The sequence below is a fragment of the Gorilla gorilla genome, chromosome 7 (assembly GCF_029281585.2).
Source record: "Gorilla gorilla gorilla isolate KB3781 chromosome 7, NHGRI_mGorGor1-v2.1_pri, whole genome shotgun sequence".
In the NCBI taxonomy this organism is placed as follows: domain Eukaryota; kingdom Metazoa; phylum Chordata; class Mammalia; order Primates; family Hominidae; genus Gorilla; species Gorilla gorilla.
The window spans coordinates 124247498-124264627 of record NC_073231.2 but is presented as its reverse complement, the minus strand read 5'-3'; the positions used below and the strand labels follow the sequence as shown (position 1 = coordinate 124264627).

Below are 17130 nucleotides of genomic sequence, written 5' to 3'. Positions count from 1 at the left end.
GTGAGTATCTTCCTGTTACCACCTCTCTAGTAGAAACCACCATAAACTATGGGCTCAACAGAAGCTCTAGGTTCCTAACTGGTTTCTGTACTTTAAAAATCACCTCGATTATCAACTGGCACATGATAAGTCATTAATGGTTTATTAAATGAATGCTGAACTAAACAGGCGCAGCCTTCCTAAGTAGAAGTAGCATGGTTCTTGTCTTTGCTCTGACAGTTACTAGTCTTATGACTTTGGACAAATCTCTTCACTTTTCTGGGCCCATTTCTTAACTTTAAAATGAGGATGATAGTATTCTCCCTTTCTCACAGAGCCATTTATTCACTCAGGAAAACTTTAATGAATATCTACCAATTGCTGAGTGCTGCAGTTACTGTGATAAATACAACCTATGCTTTCTTCATAGAGAGCCCAGAGTTTAGAAGGAAGAACAGGCATGTGAACATATTCATGATTATATTATAATCGAGTAGGTGTAACAATGGAAGCCTACACAAGGTACACCTTTATGTAATGTTTAATTTGAAATGAAGGCATTGAGTCAGGTACTATACCAGACACTTTCTAATTTACTGCCTAATTTAACTTTCACATAGAAAACTCAGAGTGATTAAAATGATAATTATCATTTTACAGATGAGGAAACTGACTCAGTGGCATTAAATAAGTTACTCAAGCTCACCGAGCTTGCATGTGGAGACACCAACCTGCAAACCCAGGCTTTTTACTCCAAGTTCAGGTCTCTTTACTCACACGAAACAATACATAATTAAAATATAAGTTATTGAACACATTATTGCTGGAAGAAGAATGAATGGACACTGAACTGAAGCATTTTATAACCAAATCTAAATCAGAAGAGAAAATTATACAAAAAAACTCACTTTTTTCTTCAACTTTCTCTTTTTTTCTAACTTTTTCTGGGTCTTTTTTTTTTTTTTTTTTTTTTTGAGACGGAGTCTTGCTCTTGCGATCTCACTCACTGCAGGCTCCGCCTCCTGGGTTCACACCATTCTCCTGTCTCAGCCTCCCGAGTAGCTGGGACTACAGGCGCCCACCACCGCGCCCGGCTAATTTTTTGTATTTTTAGTAGAGACGGGGTTTCACCGTGTTAGCCGGGATGGTCTCGATCTCCTGACCTCGTGATCCACCCACCTCAGCCTCCCAAAGTGCTAGGATTACAGGCATGAGCCACCGCTTCTGGGTCTATTTTTATAATTCTGATCAATTATAGAAAGAGTCTTATTGATTATAGTATGTACTTATTGGTACCCACAGTGAACAAAGTGTTACTTAAAACAATGGCTTGAACTCTTTGAGGTTGGAGAACCTTGTACATGACATTTTGGTCCCTGAACACTGGCCTCAGGGTGTTTGCTAAAGAAAACCCAAGTGAACATTGCTTTTACTTTCTTTCTAAGTAATTCATGAAATTTTTAGTGGCATCTTGGAGTCTTAAGAGACAGCTCAATTTGAGAATCACTCTACATATCTGAGATACATGTTCTGCAATAATAGAATTATGAAAATGGAAAGAAGGACATCTAAGTGGCCTGGGCCTTCAAGCATAAGTCGTGAGTGAGCAGTGAATGAGGGAGTGTGGTACATAGGCTTTGGCATTCATGCGAGTGTTTGTAAATATAAATTGGCATGGATGTACCATACATTTCACCTGAGGGTACAAAGGGTCACATTGCTGACTCACCTGTAGCTAGCCCTCAGCTTTTGAACCCATTATCATCCATTGCTAATTTGTATTATGTGCCAGGAACTGTGCTAAGTGCTTTTCTCTGTATTAATTAATTTAATCTTCATAAATATTCCTATACTGTTAACATACCCACTGATGAGATGGGAAAACGGAGACTTAAAGCAGGGTAAGCAACTTACTGGGTAGTGTGTCATGGTGGTGATTTGCACCCAAGCATCTGACTCCACAGAGCATCCCCTTAAGCATCGTAAAGCCATTTGTCCATCTTTGAGAGCCAGCCAGTGCCCTTCCCAATCTTCAGGAGTTATCTTCTTCATCATGGTATGAGCTCGACTTCCTTCTCTCCTCATATGTTTCTCCCATCTTCTTCCAACTCCAGCACTATAATCTCTGGGATAAAAGAGCTGAGAGGATAAAGCCATCATCCAACTATGTCTCAAGTTCCACAGTCATTGGCACCATCACTAGCCTGGGTCTACTAGGTGACCGTTGCAGGCCTATAAGTCTTTTGGCAAAGTCAGGATATTGGCACTACAGACATGGTAAACCCAGTCAATTCAAATATACATGAAAATGCAATATGGGACTGTCACTCTTAAGCCCTGCCACATTCTCTAACGTGGTTTTCTCTCAACAACATTTATTTTGACACTGCCCAAATATTATTTCACTAGTTTATTAAGCAATGTCCAGGATTTTGGCAATACATAAATGAAAAGATACACCCTTACTTTCAAGAGCTTATAATTTGAGGAGGGAAATAGACATCTTTACTCTAGCACTTGCCACCTTGTATTTTGCCTGTAGGTTCCAAGGTGAGTGAGGAAGAACTTGCTGAGCATCTAAGATCTGAACCAACCCTTGAAGCTCATCAGACAAGAAGGGAGGAAAGATATTTGAAGGCTGAGCATGTGTAGAAATGTGGATAATGGAAATCTGTTCATGTTCCTTATCTCATTCCTACATAGCTTTTAGTATGTAACCTGCTGATATCAAATTTTGGACTTCAAGCTTGATGAGCATATTGTTATTTTCTTTAAGGAACAAAGGGAACATGATGTAGATGTGTGTTTGTATTGTCTCTTCAGCACTGAAGCAATGCCAGTGTCAATCCATGTTTATGGCCTTGGTTTCCTCAAAGTTTTGTCACTTATCAAATAGGGGAAATTTAGCCAACTTTTATTACTCTTTTATTGATGAAGCCCCTGAATTTAAACTTCACTTGAAGTGCTACAGTTATGGGCTTTGTGACCCTTTAAGATCAAATGCATGGGGCCAGGCATGGTGGCTCATGCCTGTAATCCCAGCACTTTGGGAAGCCAAGACAGGTGGATCACCTGAGGTGAGGAGTTCACCAACAGCCTGGCCAACATGGTGAAACCCCATCTCTACTAAAAATACAAAAAAATTAGCTGGGCGTGGTAATGGGTGCTTGTAATCTCAACTACTTGGGAGGCTGAGGCAGGAGAATCACTTGAACCCAGGAGGCAGAGGTTGCAGTGAGCCAAGATTGCACCCCTGCACTCCAGCCTGGGCAACAAGAGCAAAACTCTGTCTCAAAAAAAAAAAAAAAAGAAAAAAATACATGGGTATTTTTGCTTTTAGAACGGAGTCAAAATCCCTGTTCTGTACTGGTGGCTCACACCTGTAATCCCAGCACTTTGGGAGGCCAAGGCCAGAGGATGGGCCAGGACATCGAGCTCAGAAGATTGAGATCAGTCCGGGCAGCATAAGGAGACCCTATCTCTACGAAAAAATAAAAAATCAAAATATACATATATGTATATACACACATACATATAAAACAAACACCTAGCCGGCCATGGTGGTGTGCACCTATAGTTCCAGATACTCTGAAGGCTGAGGTAGGAAGATTGCCATGGTGAGCCATGATCACACCACTGTATACCACCCCACATGACAGAGCAAGACCTTCTCTCAAAAAGAAAAGAGAAAAGAAATCCTTGTTCTGCTACTTGTGTGTGTTTTTACTTTGTCTCCATGAACTTCTATTTCCTCATCTTTGACATGGAGGTAAGAATACATCCCAGAGTGTTGCTGTGGATTAAATTGAGACAGTGGGTAGAAAAGAGCCTGACACATAGTAGGTGATTTTTCCCAAAAGTAAGTTTTTTGTTGTTTTGCCTCCTCAGCAACCTGAGTCCTATAAACCCCTAATACTGAGGATTATTCTGGCCCTTGAGTTAACATTTGGCGAATCACTTGGTTGGAAGCAAACTCCTAAACCAATGGTTCTCAACCAGGGGTAGTTTCACCCTCCAGCAAACCTTTGCCAAAAATCTGAGACATTTTTGATTAACACAAGTAGGGGTGGGGAGTATTATTGTCATCTAGTAGGTAGAGGCCAAGGATGCCACACAGCATCCTGCAGTGCATAAGGTAGCTGCAATCACAAAGAATCACCTAGCCCCAAATATCAGTAATCCCCTATTCTAGATAAAGTGAAGCAGAAAAGTTTGTCTATTTGCATATCATGTTGATGACTTTTGAAATATGACATGTAATAAATAGAGTTGCCATTTTCTTTTTACCCCTCTATCATTAGAAAGATTTCCCAGGGTCACCATCAGGATCCCACCCTTTCGGGTGCTCCCATCATAGTTTCGGAGTGAGCTACACAGCTCCCCATAGGGTCTTGGGTGACCTCTTACCTTTCTTTAGGTCTGCTTCCTGAAGACAGTGACAGGTTTTTGTTTTTTGTTTTTTGTTTTTGTTTGTTTGTCTTGAGACAGAGTCTCGCTCTGTCGCCAGGCTGGAGTGCAGTGGTGTGATCTCTGCTCACTGCAGCCTCTGCCTCCCGAGTTCAAGTGATTCTCCTGCCTCGGCCTCCCGAGTAGCTGGGACTACAGGCGTGCACCACCAGGCCCAGCTAATTTTTTTGTGTGTATTTTAGTAGAGACGGGTTTCACCACATGGGCCAGGATGGTCTCGATCTCCTGACCTCGTGATCCGCCTGCCTCAGCCTCCCAAAGTGCTGGGATTACAGGTGTGAGCCACTGCGCCCAGCCAACAGTACTTTTTATTGTGCTTACCGCGGTGAGTAGTTACTCAGCACAACATGGGGAGAGAGGGTGTCCTATTATTCCCATTTTGCCAGCGAAGAAACGCAGTCCTAGACAGGTAAATTATCACAACAATGACCACGTAGCTAATGACTGGCTCATCCAGCCCTGGGCTTTCAACTCCAAACCCAAGACCTCTTTTTTTTTTTTTTTTAACCAGAGCTTTCCTAATGTATCTCATGGTCTTCATGGTCATGGCTACAGAGTTTTATCACATTATTGTTTTTGTAGCTGTTTAATACCTGCTGGTCTTATATTTCTGGGTAATTTTTAAGCTCCATGAAGGCAAAAGTACTGTTACTGTCTCTTCTACTGAATATATCTGAAGCTGTGATAATACTTGTTAATTTTTCTACCTAAGAAATCCCTGATACTGATAACATTTATCATTTAAAAGTTTAAGGAAATACAAATCCCTCAGTATTAGAGAAAGAATGTCAAAGTAGACTTAAAACTTTTTTGAACAGTACTTTGGCTATAAGTACTGGCTCAAATTGATTCACATGTAGGAACCAGCACGCCCAGTGCCTGTTCTCTTTGGCATGTGAACACTGTCCTTATGTGTTTAGTTGTTATGACCACAAAGTAGAATATTGAGGGGCAAGAAGATGCTTGTTAATAGACACTTACATGCTTCTTGGCAATTAATTTAAAAAGATGTCTAATGCCCAGTGGGTTTCTCACCACCTAGTGACGCTTAATAAACAGTGAATCCCAAACCAGTGCATACAAATGCAGACAATAAAAGGACCTAGAGGTTTGGTCTACCTATCAAAAACAGAAAAGACCTTGAAGGTTGTTTATTTTATCATAAATCTTCCATTATAGTCTCCATTATGTTGGTACTAGACTTCTTTGCTTGAAAAATCTGCTGTGAGGTACAAGGCAAGTAATTACTGAGTCTTCCCAGGGACTAAGACAAAATTCCCAAACAAAATATTTTAGGGTTTTTAAACATTAATTTTTTGGATGGGATTTGGTAATTACATGTACTAACAAACGCTGTAGAATATTTAACCTTTAACTTACTGTGTGTGAGATGTGTATTCCTTCTTGGAGAGCTAAAAACAATGCAGGGTCACATTTTCTGTTTGAAAAGCACTGTAATATATTTCTTTCTGAATTTATATTTCAGGTGGGAATTAATGTTATTCCAGTTTTCTCCTATTAACCTGAATATATTCAGCCAAAATAATAGATTGTCTAAAATAGTATTTTTACCCAAGACAGGTAAAAAAAAAAATCAATATACAGTTCCCATCAGTATGGTAAATTACAGTAACTGCAGTGCAAATTTCCATTAACCCTTCTCTTCCTTGGCCCAGAGAAGGGGCCTTCAATTAACTGCTAATCATCTAAATGTAACCAAGTGAGTGGCCGGGCTTGACGGTGGGCTGCGCTCTCAGGTAGAAGTGAGAGGAGACTTATTGGTCTTGGAAGGTTTTGTGTGTATTCTTGCCAGGAAATGAGGCAATGGGTTGGCTGACCTTTGAGTCCTTGCTAGCTCTGGTATTGGGTGATTCGTAGTCACCTTCAGGAAATCAGACGTTGGGCTGGGGGTTACTTAAGAAGCTGGATTTGCAATGCATCTGTAGGTTATGAAAAATGAAGGGCTAGCTCAGACTTGGTCTTGGTTGGCTATTGATTTGGAATAGGCTACACAGAATGGAATCACAGAACCTGGAGTCCATTCCTAAAGTCAGCCGAAACCCTGCAAACAAGGCTGCCTGAATTCCTTTGCACTGAAAGTTGGAGGGACATGGAAGAAGGAAGGTTAGAAGTTAAATTTGTAGTCCTTTACATTTTGGCATAAATCATGCTGCTATAAAGACACATGCACACGTATGTTTATTGCGGCATTATTCACAATAGCAAAGACTTGGAACCAACCCAAATGTCCAACAATGATAGACTGGATTAAGAAAATGTGGCACATATACACCATGGAATACTATGCAGCCATAAAAAATGATGAGTTCATGTCCTTTGTAGGCACATGGATGAAATTGGAAACCATCATTCTCAGTAAACTATCGCAAGAACAAAAAACCAAACACCGCATATTCTCACTCATAGGTGGGAATTGAACAATGAGATCACATGGACACAGGAAGGGGAATATCACACTCTGGGGACTGTTGTGGGGTGGGGGGAGGGGGGAGGGATAGCATTGGGAGATATACCTAATGCTAGATGACGAGTTAGTGGGTGCAGTGCACCAGCATGGCACATGTATACATATGTAACTAACCTGCACAATGTGCACATGTACCCTAAAACTTAAAGTATAATAAAAAAAAAAAAAAAAAAAAAAAGAAGTTAAATTTGGGCTCGGTGCGGTGGCTCACGCCTGTAATCCTAGCACTTTGGGAGGCTTAGGCAGGCGGCTTACGAGGTCAGGAGATCGAGACCATCCTGGCTAACAAGGTGAAACCCCGTCTCTACTAAAAAATACAAAAACATTATCCAGGCATGGTGGTGGGCGCCTATTTTCCCAGCTACTTAGGAGGCTGAGGCAGGAGAATGGCATGAACCCAGAAGGCAGAGCTTGCAGTGAGCCAAGATCGTGCCATTGCACTCCAGCCTGGGCGACAGAGCAAGACTCCATCTCAAAAAAAAAAGTTAAATTTGAAAGTAGCAACTTGTAAACCAACTATGACCCGTATATATGTAATTTGTTTGGCTATGACCCATATATACGTAATTTGTTTGGCTCTCATAGTATGGAAAAAATTAGCCAGTTTTAAATTGGGAGATTTCACAGAACTTCTGGATTTTCACTTGTATCTAACTTAAAAATAAAAGAAGTAGCAGTACTTAGCTTGTATTCTATCATAGCAAGAATGTATTGGAATTGCCCATTTTAGGGAAAAAAAATTTGTCCAGTCCACTACCGTCTATCTTTTCTATTTTTTTTTTTCTTTTTTGAAATGGAGTCTTGCTCTGTCACCCAGGCTGGAGTGCAGTGGCATGATCTCAGCTCACTATAACCTCCTCCTCCCGGATTCAAGTGATTCTCCTGCCTCAGCCTCCCCAGTAGCTGGAACTACAGGTACATACCACCATGCCTGGCTAATTTTTTTTTTCTTTTTTTGAATTTTTAGTAGACACAGGGTTTCACCATGTTGGCCAGGCTGGCCCCCGAACTCCTGATCTCAAGTGATCTGCCTGCTCCCAAAATGCTGGGCTGCGTAGGCTCCCAAAATGCTGGGATTACAGGCATAGGCCACCGCACCCAGCTTCAGTCTACCTTTTCTTAGTCATCCCTTAGGGCAGTTCTCTTCACCCAATTATGTTATCCTGACAAGAGCATCTGAGTTTATGACCTCTGGTATAATTTTATAAGGAGGTTGCCCTGATGCATCAAGCATACATAAATATGCAGTCAGATTAAGATGTACTTCAAATAATTTGTAAGAAATTCTAACTAAAATATATTTACCGATGATTAACTTCTTGAGAACCAATTACTATAGGTTCATATCATTCTTACCCACTTACACCATGACAGGCTTTTGTGAAATGCGGAGAGGGATGGCAGTGCTGTGACTTAACCGAGAATCCCTCATAAACTAGGATGTTTAAGTCAAGATTCTCTTGGTGCAAGTGGTACAAATGAGCTCAACTAGCTTATCCCCGTCCACTGCCACATATTCACTCACATAACCAAGAGTGCAGGGGTATCTGACTTGATGCCAGGCTGTATTTGAGAAACCAGATAATGTTCTTTCTCTCTCTTTTTTTCTCTGACTTTCTCCTCTCACCCTACTTTACTCTTTCCCAGCTCTGGTCTCTCTGTTGGCTAAATTCTCTAGGAAATTCCCTCCATAGGGTGGTAAAGACAGCCACTAACAGCAAGTCTAGCATTATATTGTCCCTTGGGACATAGTTGAAGATAGAGAACTTTCTTCTTAGTGGCCATAACGATCCCAGCAAAGAAATGTAGATATTCTGGTCTGGGTCACATACCCATGATTAATTTAACAAGTATCTTTTTAGTGCCTACGTTGAGTAAGGCTCTAGTGAGGTGCTTGAGAACCTTAAGGAATCCCTGCTTTCATGGAGCTTACTTATGTTATGGGAAGGGGTGGGAGTGAATCCAAAGATAAACATAATAAGCAAGAAAGTTATATAGTACTCTAGAAGTAAAAAGTACTACGGGGAAATTGCATTTAGCTGTTAAAAACCCCACCAGGTGAGAAAAAGCCGCTCTCAAAAGACAAAAGAGAGCTGCTTTTATCAGAAATAAAAGTAGTGTAGGCAAAAATGAAGTGCTTATAATATTAGTTCTACAAATGGAGGGTTTTACTATTGGGAATATCATCACTTGTGTCTCACCTCTGCTGCTTTGTGGTGGAAGGTAAAAATAAAGAAAGAGACTAACACCAAGCATGAAATGGCGAGTATAGCCCAGAAGTAACTCCTTGCTGCGGGTTTCACACCACAGTCATATAGAACTTCTGGTTCTTTGGTCTCCATCTTTGCCTATGCTGTTCCCTGTGCCTTGAATGCTCTTCCTACTAAGCATCTTGATTTTTTGTTTTTGTTCAAGGTTGCCAGATGGGTTAAATGCCCCTCTTATGGGCTTGCAAAGAACCTATGTTTGTCCCTCTGGCGGGGAAATTATCTTATTTATCCTTGTCTACTAGTTTCCAGTAGTATAGCTGGTTCAGTCCATGGTACACATACAGTCTATGAATCTGTTTGATGGCTGCTTTCAGAGACCCATCATTTCCCTGTCGTTCTCCACCAAGTGAAACATTACACCCTTGTGCATAGTGATGCTATGACAATGTTCCCACTGCTTGCATTTAAGCCCTCAGAGATGAAGACGTTTTCCTGACCCTCAGCCTCTCATTTGCTCATGAGTTCTGTTCCCTTTGCAAGAAGTGGCCTTGAGGAGTACATAGGTTTGTGTAAAGAATCTCTGGGTGGCAGTTTAGGGAGGTGGTTCAGAGCATGGCTTCTGCCTATATTTGTATCCCAGAACTGCAGGTTATTAGGTATAAAGCCTTCAGCTGTTTTATAGCTCTTAATAATAGATAATAATAGTACCTTCAGAAAACTGTTGACAATGAGATAATCTATGTAAAGCTACTAGGATAGTGTTTAACAGAGTAACTGCACCATAGACATTTGATATTATTATTACAATTATGAGGAGGAGGAGGGGAGGAGGAGGAGGAGGAAGAGTAAAAAGAAGAGGTGGCCAATCAAGGAACAGTAGTATCCAAATTGTGTTATTGTGGTTCCAAGTTGCAAAAGTCCTATGTATGTATTATTTCATTTGACTCTCATGGTCATTCTATGGGATAGTGTAGTTTTCATCCCCATTGAAGAGATGAGTAAATTAAGACTCAGATTGTGCTTTCCTAGGCATTTATCTACACCTGTTAGCTGTGATCCCATGCTTTTGTGATTTTGCCTCTCTGTTTCTTTGTTCCCAAAATTCCAATTTTGGAGTAATGGCATGATTGGAGAAACATAAGTTTGGGCTAGGGGACACTGGTTGTATGCCCCATGCCTGTTGCTCTGGACCAGCCACACTGGGGTGGAGCAACAGGCATTTGCTTGGTGCATGACCCAGGCCTTTACCTGAGAGCAGTTTTGGACCTAACCCAGTGCACAAAGGGCCATTTATTTGAGGAACTGTCCAATGATCTATTTCTGGCAGAAAAGAGGCCTTGTAATTCATCCTATTCTGGGAAAAGTGGCACCCCCCAACCACATGCAGTGGCACTAAGATTTCCCAATAGGACAGGGTCTGAGGCCACTCTTGGCTCACCTCCAGCTTCCCCTGTCATTTCCAATCATGCCTTATGACATGCAATCATTTATCTTGAAAAGTTGTGCCAGGCTGTCTGTTGCAATTCTCTGAGCAAAAGATGAAGGGCACCTGGAATAGAGACCAGAGACCAGGCTGGGCTTGAAAGTCGGAGACATGGTCTAGACCTAAGTCTCTACCTCATCTTCTGTGCTGTTTTAGGCAGGACACTTTCTCTGTGCCTCACTTCTCCATGAGGACCACAATGAATCCTGTGCCGTAGTCAGAAACTCAAATGTTCCTTTCAGCTGTGATAGGCTGAATAATATCCACCCAGCAGCATCAGGTCCTAATCCCTGAAACCTGAAAATGTTACAAGGACAAAGGGTCTTTGCAGATGTATTAAGTTGAGGATCTTCACAAGGGAAGATTATCTCAGGTTGTTCAGATGGGCCCCAAATCCAATCCCAAGTGCCCTTGTAAGACAAAGGCAGAGTGAGATTATACACGCGCAAGAGGAGAAGGTGATAGGAGAATGGAGGCAGAGATTTGTGGCCACATGCAAGGGGTACTGGCAGCTGGCAGAAACAGGCGTATCAGATAATGTATCGTGTCCTACAGCTTCCAGAAGGAGTGTGGCCCTTCCGACACGTTGATGTTAGCCCAATGGAACAGATGCTGAACTTCTGACTTCCAGAACTCTGAGGAGTAAATTTCTATTGTTTGAAGCCCCTGTGTTTGTGATAGTTTGTTATGGCAACCATAGGAAATGAATAAACTGCTCTGTGACTCAATTATCCCTCACCTTTTCTTGCTGCTCATCTGCTCAGCAAGGTTTCTAGTCTCAGTTGGTGTGTGTTCAAAAATAGAAAAAGGCACTCATCTTTCTTTAAGCCTCATTTAGTCTCGTGTTCTCTATTGCTTTCAATTGGCATGTGTTTCTGTGGTCACCACAATGAAATGGAGCCTCTTCCCTCTATATGTTCAGTTTCTTCTTCTTGTTTTAACTGACAGCTTCCAATCAAGTCTTTTACATCTTTTCTGATATAAGTAATTTAGTAGTCTTGAGAGCATCAATTTGTGGTAAAGAAGATTACCTTTATGTTAATTTAGTAGCACTAAGGATATGTGCTCAACAAATACTTATGAGCACTACTGCGTGCCAGCACACAGGCAGCACCAGGGAATCCTGGGGGTAACAGGGCACCTGACAGGAGAGACACCCCCAGCATATTAGTGTTCTCCAGAGAAACAAAACCAAGAGGGTATATACACAGTATGAGCATATGTATACACACATATACATATACATGTACATACAGAGAGAGATTTATTATAAGAAATTGGCCTGTGTAATTATGGAGGCTGGCAAATCCAGAATCTGCAGAACCAGTGTCCCAGTTGGAGTTGAAAGGCTAGAAGCTGCTGTAGAACCAGGAAGAGCTAACATCCTAGTTTGAGTCCAAAGGCTGGCAGGCTACTATAAAATTAAGAACCAATGTCCCAGTGCAAAGGCCATCAGGCAAGAGAATTCTCTCTTAGTCTAGAAAGGGTCAGCATTTTGTTCTACTCAGGCCTTCAACTGCTTAGATGAGGCCCACCCACATTATGGAAGTCAGTCTGTGTTATCCACTTCACCAATTTAAATTTTAATCCCATCCCCAAACACCCAGAATGATGTTTGACTAAGTACCCGGGCACCTCATAACCGAGTCAAGTTGGCATATAAAACTAACCATCACACTTGCTCTTGTATTGCTGGCATTCTAGTGGAGCACACACAGTCATGCTTTTTCTATGTATGCTCAAGCTTCAGATGGCGGCAAAACTCTAATTTTCCAAGACTGCTAGCAGAGTACCATGTTCCTGCTGCGGGAACATCCTCACTGAATATTCCCTGGCCCGAGCCTCTACAAGGAGTTCTGGGGAATGTTTTTAGCCCTGAGGGCACCTAATAAGGCTAAACAATACAGAACTGGGTTGTAAGAGGTCCCTCTGATTTCTCTAAGTTCTGCCAGGATATGCCTATGCTTACCTTACCCCCAGACAACTCAGAGCTTTGGGGTTCGAGGAGAGTGTTGAAGGAATAAGAGCATTCAAGAAAAGAAGAATATTTTAATTGTTTTTATTTTAATTGTTTTTTCTTTGTTTAATTCTGTCGTGTTTATGCTTCTCCATATCCCAAGTGCTCTCTAAAGAAAAAATAGCAGTAATGCTACCAGGATTTCCTCCTTCCAATGCATCCTCTCTCGAGCAGTGACTCAATTTCTTGCTCGGAAATGGTGCCCCCAGCCATTGGTGGCTCAGGTTGAAAATGTGAGTCATCTCTGATGTCTGTCTTTCCCTCAGACCCCACTTCTGGGCATTGTAAAGTTATTAAAAATATAGTCAGAGTTTTACTATTTCTTATTACTTCCTCCCTGCCACCCCAGTACAAAGACACCATTACTTCCTGCTTAGATGACTGTGATAGTCCGCGGACTCCTCCTTGCTCCTACATATACCTCTGCCTCAAATCCATTCTCCACATAGTGACCAGAGGGATTCTTTTAATACCTGATATCATGCCCAAGTTATCCTTGCTCAAAACTTTCCATATTCAGAAAAGTAAAATCCAAAGTCCTCTCTAGGGCTTCTGAGGCCCTGTGTGATCTGACCCTGTCTTCTCTGAGACCTCATTTCTGACCATTCTCTTATCTCACCTGCTCTGCCCTAGTGACACTAATCTCCCTGTCATTCCTCTAATTGCGTTGACACTTCTATTCCCTCATTCTCCTTTCTGGTTCCAGCCTCACCCCTTCAGAGAGGCCTTTCCTATCCTAACCACCCCAACTACAATAGCCCTCATCTTTTTAATAGGCGTCCCTGTCTGCCCCTTCATTCTGCTTTTTCTTCAGAGCACTTATGACTATCTAGGATCATATGTCTGTCTCTAGATCTAGATCTAGTTGTCGGTTTACTTGTGTGTCACCTTCCTCCCACACTAAATGGTGAGCTCCATGCAGGCAGAAGACACTACTTGTCTCCATATCACAGCACCCCAAATAGTGGCAGGTACATAATGGTGATCAATAAATAATTAATAATGGAAAAGAGTAAAAGGCAGGGAGTAAGAGCAGTGTGAAAAACTTTAAGCTTCTTCTAACCTCAGGAGTCTGTGAGTTGGTAAAGGGCCCAGCAGCCCAGGTCACCTAATTACTGTTATAACAAGTTTGGTGGTATCAGGCAATTCAGTTGGTGCTTCTTGTTTGAGATTGAGTTGATTTTTCACTCCTTGGTCCTTCTCTGTATTGGCAGAGGACCGCAGAGCAAGGTGGCCAAGAGACTCCTGTGAGCAGAAGCAGGGAATGTTCATGCTGGGACGTTGCTCCTGTGTTGTCTGTCTACGATGGCAGCCCCCCTCTTCATTCATGTGGCAACTTTAAAAAAATATTTGCTCTATCAGGTTTTGTCTAACTCTTGCTTCCTCCTTAAGTCCTAGGTTACATGTTCATTACTCATTAACAGCTTCCTGGTGCCCAGACGAGGTTAGATCACCCTGTTCTGAGCTCCTATATTTGCCTTTCTTAGCATTCATCACATACTCGTAGACATTTGCCATGAGCTACCTTCCTTGTCAGCCTGAAGGCTTCAAAAGTGACCCTGTCTGCTGTGTTCATCACTGTACCCAGGGGGAGTGTCAAAATAACAGAGGCCTAGTGAGTGCTCTATAATTGTTTGTTGAACTAACAATTGAATTTTATGATAAACAACAAAAATTAACATAAATTATAAAATAATTTGATGATTGCTTATCACTTTCTTGATACCTCATCAAAACAATACCACACTTATTTGGATGTTCGTTTCTTTTGTATTCAGCAGGAGGTGGTGGAATAGGAGATTAATGGGACATTTACTCCTAGAAATAATTTAATTATTACAAAAATTTTCCAGAACCATCAATCTGTAGAAACCATCCAAAGAAGACCGTGAATCGGATTTTGTTAATAAGATTTTTGGTATACAGATCATGATCTTTTCTAGAAGTGATTTTATCAGGAAATTTTAAAATAAATTTTATCCTTTATCTTTCTTGAAAACTAACCCTTTTATTTTCCTACCAAGGAAGATAAAGCACAACTGAATATAGAGTGGGAAAAATTAGGATGAGCTCTCATGTTTTAAATATTCTTTAACTTCTCAATTTCTCTTCCAACAGAGTAGAAATAATTATATTCTCAGGATTTGGATTAAATAATTTGAACAGTTGGACATTTAATATGTGAACTGTTCATAAGCATGATTGTTTGTATCACACAGTCAGGAAATGAACAGACTTTTATAACTGACAGAATTTTCTGACTCATATATTTAAACCCAATGCTATTAACACACCAAAGTAGAAATAACATTCTAGTAGGGCTATGTATCCATACTTTGACCACTCAGATGCATTTTTGGAAAGGCTGGGGCTACAGGTTTACAGGAAGGCATCAAACAAAGGAAAGTTGAGCTGCATGCGCTGGAACAAAATCCTCGCTCTGATGCCTTAACACTGTGTTCTAACGATGGCCCAGCCAGCTTAAGACAAAAGCAGCCATGTGTCTTATCAGCGCCTCAGCAGCTCTTGCTAGGAAATGCCACAGCTTGTGAAACCACAGCCCAAATAATTGGGAACAGAAAGGAGGGAGGGTGATCTACATTTTTATGTTGGGAGGGATTAAGATCATCGGAGCTTCAGGGAGTGTTTTATGCAGTATTTGTAAGTTTATGACATGTATAAAGATGTAGATGTCTGTTATTTGGAGGCCAATTATCCATATAAATGATATTTAAGCCGTATTCTTTGTTTTCTGAGTGAAACTTCTGGACTAAGGTCTGACAGTGAGCAGAGCATTGGACTGCAGGGCTGTCCTGGAAGCCAGGCACTCAGGCTTACCTCTCCTTAGCATTCCTCTACTTTTTACCTTTGTGTGTGCCAGCAGCCAGAAATGGGGAAAGGAAAGGAAATCTAAAGCCATCTGTTTGACTTCTTGAAAACATGTAAATTCCAGTCACAGGGCCAACTGCTGCTATAACAGATTATCACAAACTCCCATGGCTTTAAACAACACAAGTTTATTGTCTTACACTTATGGGGGTCAGAAGTCCAAAAATGGGTCTCACAGGGCTAAATTCAGCTTGTTAGTGGAGCTGCTTTCTATGGGGTGTGGAAGATAATTCATTTCCTTGCCTTTTCCAGCTTTTAGAGGCTGCCTGAATTCCTTGGCTCTTGGCCGCTTCACTTTGACCTCTGCATCCATAGTCACATGTCTCTCTGGCTCTCCCATCTCCCTCTTTCACTTCTAAGGACGCTTGTGATTAGATTGGACTCACCTGGATAATGAAAGGTACTCTCCCATCTCAAGATCCTCCTTACCTTAATCACATTTGCAAAGTCCCTTTTGTCATGTAAGGTAAGAAATTAACAGGTTCCAGAGATGAGAACATGGACATCTTTAGGGGCCCATTAGTCCACCAGCCATAGAAAGCAATGGAAATTACTCGAGTCCGATTTTGTCCTTTCCTTCCTTTTCTCATGACCACCACGATCTGCCTGGTGTTTCCAAGCCTGAGCTGTAGTTATGTAGGCTTCCCCTTACAAATGCAGGTTCCACTGAATCTTCAGACCTCCACCCCCAACCACCGCACATCCAAGAACTCACTTCCTCTCCAGGCATTGGCCCAGGGCCACATCTATATTAGTATAATTCTCACTAGTGTTTCTTATTAAACATCTCACTTCTGGGCACATGTTGGGAGTACAATTGGTGGCCCTTTTGTGGGTGGAAATGTTCATGCAACTAGTTCTGGCCAATGTTTTATAAATGACTCTAAGCTGAGCATTTCACTGATGGCATGAAGATCTTCTAGCACCTTCTCTCCTCCCTCTTGTTACATTGATCAGCAGCATTCAAGATGGGTAGACTTGTAGTTAACATGCAGAATAAACTGGAAGTAAAGTTTGTTGTAGCCACTAATATGTTGGAATTGTTTTTTACAACAGCATATAAACTAACTTATCCTGACTGATGCACTTAGCAAAGGTTAAAAGGAAGGAAACTAGAAGCATAAACAACACAAGCTGCTGCTAACTGGTTTTCTCCATTCACCTGTCTCCTTGTGAAATGTATATGATAATATACCTAAAGACATCATTCGTCACATGTAATTGCCTCTGTCTCTTCTTCGTCTGTGGAAATGAGAAAAGATCTGCAGATGTGATGAGTAGGAATGTCGGAGAAGAGTAATGGGTGGTGCTATGGGCATTTAGCAATGATCACTCTTTATTTTTTGCAGTAAACCCTCAAAATGGAAATATGCTTATTTTAGGGCAAGCACAGGGTGGAGGAGAATTTGATGGAAATCACAGTAGGAAGAGAAGTATACAGGGAAAGAAAGGTTGAAGAGAGGCCATGCCAGCTGACCATAGCCCAGGGTGTCTGCACACTGCAGGCACTCACACCTCTAGGTGCCTTGTTTTTGAACTCTTTGGATGCCCTTTTACCCTACTCTTCTCCCTCTCAGCCCTGCTAGAACCCTTGCAT

At 41.5% G+C, this 17130-nt stretch overlaps 1 protein-coding gene across 3 annotated transcripts in view; it reads left to right on the top strand.

Annotated features, from left to right (window-relative positions):
- Window positions 1-17130, top strand: part of SAMD12 (sterile alpha motif domain containing 12) — a 431264-nt gene that overhangs the window by 222993 nt on the left and 191141 nt on the right. The window lies entirely within an intron of this gene.